This window comes from Xiphias gladius, chromosome 12 (assembly GCF_016859285.1).
Source record: "Xiphias gladius isolate SHS-SW01 ecotype Sanya breed wild chromosome 12, ASM1685928v1, whole genome shotgun sequence".
NCBI lineage: Eukaryota > Metazoa > Chordata > Actinopteri > Istiophoriformes > Xiphiidae > Xiphias > Xiphias gladius.
In genome coordinates this window covers 10399017-10407309 of record NC_053411.1, presented here as the reverse complement: position 1 = coordinate 10407309, position 8293 = coordinate 10399017, and positions in this window count along the sequence as shown.

Here is an 8293-nt window from a genome sequence, read left to right as displayed (position 1 = left end):
TGCTTTTTTATTTCAAAGCGCACTGACATTATTCTGCCGTATAATTAATATGTAGTGACACCTCATCTAGCTATTTTATTTTTAAGTGTGGATTATCAGGATGCAAAGCTTTTAGTTTCAGTGATGTCATTGGCTACGTGGCCTATCCCTGTGTTATTTTTGCATTGCACTTTGGATAAATCACATGTCAGGCCGTGATATGGATTTGCTCCTCCCTCAATTTAAGTCGTCTCAAAACAGGTTTTCATATTTCAGACTTTAGGCAGTAATTATTTGATACATAAATATGACCACAGGAATGATGCTGCAAATTTGGAACAATACATTTACAGTACATATTAAATCCACATATCTTGTACTCCTTATGCATTAGATATATAGTGTTGGGAATAGGTGTATAAGTAGTAGTAAGTAGAGTAGATGTACTTGTATAATTTTTGAATTAGAATTATAATGTATTATAATTATAATATTATATAATTGGGCCTATTATGGAACATGCTTTATGTTATATTACTGTGGGTTGTTTTTTAACCCTCTCCCTTCTGAGATAAGGTCCATCAGTACTCTGGAATTACTTACAGAGAGATTTAAGAGCAGAATGAATCAAACAACAAAAAATATTATTTTCATTGATTTTCTTTAATTTTGTTTTAAATTTAAAGGTCTATTATGTTGTAGAGTGTTAATTTCTTTTTTTTAATTTAAAAAGATGTGGTTCGTGTTTTTTATGAGGAGTTCATTTTCAAGTGTTCTGAACCATCTGAACAACTTGTTTCTTTCCGGCTTTGCCTTTATTATTTCAAAGTGAGCTGACTTTATCCCACAGTGTAATTGATATGTAGTGACAAAGCATCTAGCTGTTCTATTTTTAAGGTTTTGTTATCAGGATGCATAACTTTTAGTTTCAGTTACATGTTTGGCTATAGGGTCTATCCCTGTGCCGTTTTTGAGAGATCACCTGTCAATCAAACAGTGTAAAGACAGTGGAAACCAATGCAGAACCTAGAATATAGACCTTATGGGTTCTTACAAGTTCAGGTTAAGGGAAGCTCCAGGTTAGAGGTTGCTAAATTCCCGTCACGGAAGAGACCTAAATATATTCCACAAAAGTTTCTGTGATTTGAAAAAAAATTATTTAATAATTTAAAGACGTCCATTCAAAGAATTGTTTTTGATTATTGTACTTTTCGAGGTTCAGACCCATTGTGTTGAGGCCAGCTTGCTGAACTCCACTGACTAGGCTGTGGTAGCTGAATGGGCTTTGGGGTAATGGACTGATATGGGACAACATGGTAAGAGAGGGTCTGATTGCTGATAAGTCCCCCTTTAACTAGAAAGTTGCTCCTCAGACTGAGATGAATAGGTCCCCACCCCCTATGAGAAGGGAGGAGAGGGAAAAACCATGTATGCCTCTATGGATGGTAATGTTGGTAAGTGTAAAAGGGTAATACAGACCTTTACCATACGGCAGCTTTGGTGAGTAAAGAGTCTTAAGCATGTCATAAACTAGTGGTGTGATGAGCATGTTCAGTAATTCAGTCATACGGTATGTGTCTTAGACAATGTAATGATGCCAGTCAAAAACTGCACTGTTGAATGGGTGTTGTGAACCAATCTCATAAAATACCGCTGTTTCACAATTACCCATAAACCTTACTCACTTATTTAGTTTCAGCAATTAACATCCATAATTTGCTCTGGTTTTCATACTTGGTAAGGCTTGGTGGGAAAAAGAAAAAAAAAGAAAAATTGATGGTAGCCCGTAGACCTTCTTTTTATGATACACATACACGTCAACAGCTGTTAAGGTATGAAAAACATAACACCTTTTGAGTGGTGTTTTGAATCTTGTTGGGGCTGGTTCTTGTTTTTCTGAGCAGTACTTGCACTTGACAAAGCAAAAGTGTTATTTCGGATTTTTTTTAAAGCTGTTTTGTGGATCGTAGGAACTGTCATAATTCAGCATCAGTATTTTTTAAGTGGGTGTGGCTGCAATTACCAAAATATGTGTCTTGCTTAGACTTAGCTGTGTCACGAATGTCGCGAGATTATTTTCTTTTTTGATAATTTTGTGAAAGTCATCTGCACGTTTATTTCTTCTCTTTTGACTTCTATAACATTCTGCCTCTATAAAGTATTTTTAGGCTTGCCACTAAAAGAAGAAAAGTTGCATCTTGATCTACTTTAAAAAGACTGACTGGAGAACTTTGCATTCAATGACTGGAATTGAACGAGTTATGGTAAACGCTACTGTTGATGTGGTAGCCTTAAATCTTTTGCCCCATAAGATTAAATGCTTCTTTTCCATGAATGCCATCATAGAAAATTAACTCTGACAGTTTTTGATGCTGGTGCTGATGCTGGTGGGTAAGCTGAGTTTCAGGTGATATGAGGACAGCCGGTCTCTAAGACTATCTGATGGTATTTGAATGAATAAGAATCTTACAACAGAAGTAACCGATGGGTCACTGTCAGTCCTCTCTGTCTAAACAAAGCTGATTCACTCATAAAATATAATATAATCGGGTTGGAGTGTGAAGCCCACTATGACCTCTATGTGTTCCTTCATTAAACTGAAGACACTTTCTTCTCTTCACAATGCATGTACATGTATCCATGTGCATTGGGAGACTACAGAAATGTTTGGATCATTTTAAATTCAGAGTAAAACAACAGCGTTTTAAATATTTCCTTTGATTAATATTTTGCTTGTAAAACAGATCTACGTATCTAAGGTTAGAGGACAAACTTCACAGAAAGTACAGTCTGACATTAGCATTTAGATTTCACTATCTGCCTGTTTCAAAATAAAGCCACAGCTGCAGTCAGACAATGCGGAGCAGGACTTTACAGATCTACTTTCCAGTGTGGCCGGTCTTACTTGTTTGGCAATAAGTAATTATTACTAAGTTAAATATTGCCATGGCACAGTGCTCAGTGAAGCAAGAAACATTTGTACATTAATATTGCAACAATGCAATTTTTTCTTACATCTCAGGGTTTAATAGATACTGTTTATACTGTTGTTTATTATATTGTTTGACTTATTATTCTAGTGATGTTTCAATAGACCAGGAGCTTAGAGTTGATCGTGTCATTCTGTCCAGGATCCTGGACATTCCCACACAGAAACGTGTTCAGTTCGACAGACATACAGAATCCACTGTCATTAATGTGTCTGATCAGTGCAAAGTTGAATTTGTTAGTGAGTTCATCTGAAGTCCTTTTTCATACAACAGATGGCAGTCATATCCTAATGGCATTTCAAAGGGAAAGCAGCACAGGTGCTATTGCTGGCTTGACAGTAGCCATGTCAACAGCACCAGGCAGGATGCGGTGACGAGACTGATCTTGTGGCTTACTCCACTTGAAGCTGTAAATGAGGAAAAATGAAATAAAAACTTTAGTTTCATAAGTTATTATTCAGCCTTTGAAGTTTTCTGATCAAGTAACACTCAATATTTCTTACGTATTCCATCCACGCTGATGGAGCTGCCTTCGATGTCAAAGCCGGTGACAATTGAAGCTGCACTGATCAAAACACTCGCAATCTGAGTGTTATTAGGAACAGATGTGCTTTTGAAGCGAAGGTTCATGGTGTTGATGATTGATCCACTTCTGCAGAAGGAATAAAACAAATCTGTATGAAATATCAAATTCATGCCACTATTCTTGAACTATAACAAAGTGTTAACAAATTACCTGAAAGCCACCACATCCAAGGAATTGAAGGAAGAGGGGAATTCCCTTCGGTACAAAGGTTCAAGCTGCAGAAACAGAAACCACATTGTATTTAAACACATTTTACTTCTATTTTTACCTGATGTAATTCTATTTGTCTTGATATATTCCCGGTGATGTCTTTGTCATCAATTACGTCTTTAAATTTGAGTTACCTTTAATACGTAGACTGTCTAGTCAGCTTGAGTGTTTCCTAATTTTCTTGTTTGTATTTTTCTTGTCCTTCCTCCCTTTTCTGTACTTTCTTTAGTGAAATACAAATTGAGACCAGGAGACAGACACACAAAGAAGAAATAAAATGATAGGTAACATTACTGGGTTTAAACGAATAGATGAACCATTATTTTTTTTAACAATAACATTACATTGCTTAATGTGTATGTCTGGGCAGTGCTCATATTTTTCAGCTGTTATTTGTTTGTTCAGATTCCCATTCCTTTGGGAGGGAATTTTTCTTCATAAGGAATTTGGAAGGACCACCCATCACACCGAACATCTCGCAAGCTGTATTTGAATTGTTCATACTACATAGTGTTGTTGTACACAGTATAAGTATGGATGTTTAGCATTCCTTAATGCTCATACCTCTTACTGTTTGGCACTTGCCCAACACCTCGTCGTAACAAGATGAGGAGCAGTCCATATCATCGAATTCAAATTCTTATCGAATATAATCAGTTTCAATCTGTTGAATCAGAAAATTCTTGAATTTTATTCTACAGTTGATCTACCTCACCACCATGCAATATAAAAATGTTTTCAACATGTAGCTTCATTGATGAAATTAAGGACTTGATGTAGTCCAGTCCTTATTTAGAAGAAAATAACTTTTAGTATTCACATTTTATCTAGTTCTGAAGTTGTTCATGTCAAGAAAGTTACAGTTAATAACAAATAATTTACATAACAAGCACTCTAGCTGTATACAAGGTAGCAAAGAAATCAACTAATCTTGTAAAGATTAGTTGATTTCTGTGCTACCTTGGATTGAACTGTACAAGACTGAAAGAAGAAAAGAAGAACACTCTCTTAACAATTGGTATTCACGTGCATGGGTGTAACATGTTGTGTTACATGCAATCTAGCAGCATAATTTGTTGTGTGTTTGTTAAACCTCCCCATCAAATAATGTTCATACAGAACAAACATGACTGGACAAAAGAAGATCTGGCAACCAATCAAGATCAAGTATCATTTTGCAGACTGGTAAGTGCCTCGATAAATTGTTGATTACAATGTAGAAATGAGGTGTTTAATTTACTTAGAAAGTGCTTGCTCAGATTTTTTATTGTCTTTATTGATTTTTAAACTTAAAAAAAATGGCTGTGTCTGGAACAGGGGGCAGTCCACCGACCTCAGAATTCCTTCCTGAGACTTGCAATGTTATGAAGAGCCCAGGCCCCGTCTGGGGTGATCCTCAGGTGGTGAAGGCACTGAAAACGGGCATTGGCAAGATTGTATGTGTGCTGTGCTGCTGTCCAGGGGTCTGCAAAGGGAGTAAGTAGAAGATGCTCACAGGCATAACCCTTGTCTCCCAGCAATACACCAGAGAATTCACCTGAGAACACAAAATGTAATCATTACAACTACAAAAATAGCAGAGTAAAAATTTTGACACTATCACGATGTTCGAGGTGCTTATCAATAAAATTTGTGTGGCTTAGCTTTTTGATAGTCCCTGGTGAATCTTACGGGCCCGAAAGATGCGGAAGTCATGGACCAAGCCTGGCCACTTTGCCTCTATATTACTGAAGATTCAGTCAGCATCACAGATCATCCGTAACAATGAAATGTGTTAAGATCATTTAATGCAGAGAATTTATATATGTAGTTGACGGTAACCATAAGTCATTCTTACCTGAACATTGATACCGTGGAAGAATTTTTCTGTTCACAAAATCCTCTTCATTTGCACCTGAGGGGCGTTTTATCTGAATGTGTGTACAATCCAGCGCACCAATAACATTAGGGAAAGCTGTAACACAAAAAAAAACGAGTACTGTAACTGGTCTAAAGCAAAGTGTTTTTCTGCAATCTGTAGTCTAATTGATGTTACCAGCAATTTTGTAGAATTATTCTTTAATGTAGTACATTCTTCTGTGGCCAGGGATGGTAATGAAGATGTGCAAAAATGCTTTCAATGCCAAACATACCTTTCTAATGGAGTGGCAAATTGTGACTTTGCCCAGAGTTTCACTTAACTGAATGGTAGTATCAGTACGTACCTTTGGTATTTGAATGCAGGCTAATCAAAATTAGGCAAAATACATACATAAGAACATGGAATATCTGTGAAAAATGCGTTGTTTTCCGATTGGAGTGACTGCTGACTGAAAAGATAAGGCACCAGGATTAATCACACCTGGCTGTTAGCCTGGTCTGGCTGAGAACAAATCTCCACGGTAACTTATGGGCCACTGCTTTCATATAATCTAGTCAGGGCTAAATTCAGCCAAGATAACCGCAAAATTGTGGCAAATTGCGCTATATAGGTTTGGTGAAATAGCCCCGAGGCATCATAGGTGTTTCAACTGTCTTTGTTGTTATTGCTGCAGATGTTGTTGTTGCCGCAGTTGTTGTTGTTAGAGCAGGTGTCCTTGGTGCTGCAGTTGATTTTGTCGGAGCAGTTGTTGTTGTTACCACGGTTGTTATTGTCGGAACAAGTGTTGTTCATGCTGTAGTATTTGTTCTTGCCGTAGTTGTCAGAGAAGGTGTTGTGGCCATAGATGTTGTTGTTGGAATAGTTGTCCTCGGTGCTGTAGTTGTGCTTGTTGAAGTGGAGGCCTGTACTACGAAGCAAGTTCAGCATATCCAGGATATCTTTTTGTTATCTTCACCAGGTCTAACAACAGCAATCACACTAAACGGTCATATGACGATGGTCATCATCTTGTTAACTCAACCCAGATCTCTCCAATCTAGACATGAGCACGTTCACATTAAACGGGCAGTGTTTGCAGCATATGACCAATCGCAAACATGGACAAGTCTACTGGCAGCAGAGGGGCATATTTCACAAGGAGCAAGAGCAAACTATAATATTACAAAAATACGAGGAGCATAAACAAATCATCCAGGCTAAAAGCAACACAGTTGTAGCTACCAAATGCAGAGAGGACACCTGGTAAAAAATCGCACGCTGTGTGAAAGTTAATAGGCTTATATGTCACTGCCCCTTCATTAGGGCATGAGTCGATCTGACTATAATTACATTTGTGTATTCCATTAAATTAATGTGTTGCTTAGATGTATTCTTATGGCATGAATGGCAATTTTAGCCTTATTTTATCAGCAAATTCAGTTATGAGAACAAAAAATAATTTAATAAAAAAGACTTGTAAATGAAAAGAAAAAGGTCTTTTCTTTGTGTGTGTTAGGCAAAAATGAAAAGAAAAAGGTCTGTGTTTTCTTAGGCAAAAAATTGCTGTGTCATGGCCTCTCTCACAGCCCTACCATTAGGGTGATCTTAGGTAATAGGGTCAACCACATCAGGGGGTTGTTGGTTCACAGGAGGAGCCCTCCCTTTCCTTATGATGGCAATATTGTGGAGCACTATACACGCAAAAAGTCAGTTTAAAGAACATTACTAAAAAAATATATGCAATGTACAGATGCTATACCCTGCTCAAATGTGTGGCACAGCGCAGACTCCCTGAAGATCTGGGAATCATATACTGACCCAGGCCACTTAGCCTCAATGCTGGTGACCATGCAGTGATGGTCACAAGTCGTCTGCAAAAGTTTTTGGGGTTAACAATACTTCCACATGAAAACAGCATTAAAGTCAGTGTAGCATCAATGTCCATTTGAAAGTACACCATGGTGGAGAGAAAGATAATGCTGGGTGTCTAATGTGTACAGGCTGTGAAAACATGCTGCATTTCTCCTTAGGACAATAAAGGCTTATCTATGTAAATACATATTCATTAAAGAAAATCTTTTGTAGAGTCAGACTCCTTGTGTGTATGTGTGTGCGCACATGTGCCTATGAAAGAGAAAAGAGACATGGAGAGCAAGTGTACATACGCAGCTGTTTATTTTGGCCCGTCAACAAAAAATATTTTTGTGACCCCCGACCCGACCATTCAACCCCCACCTTCATTGGCCAAGGGTTCCCCCTGCTCACCAATCGCATTTCGAAACCCTGGTCATAAGCCAAACCAGCTTGTAACAATTTTGACTTCACTTAAAATTATACTACTGGAGCAGATAGTGTACTGTAAGTAATGAAACTATGTAAGTGATCACTGGGAAACACACCTTTAAGGTGTGATGGCTCCCCCTGTGGATGGGTGTACTTTAGTACACCAGGGATATAGCCAAAGCGTAATCAAAATAAAATAAAATACAATTTAAAAAATAATGAAATAGAATAAATTAAAATAATGTAATTTGTCCATATACTGTATTCAACAAAAATATTTAGTTTTCAGTGCCTTCCTGTTAAAACCTATCTAACTGTGGTGCCATATTACAAATGTAAGAGGAGTGCACCCTGGGTCCAACACTTTATCTATTTCTGGGTTAGTTCTCCCAGTGGTCTGGCTAT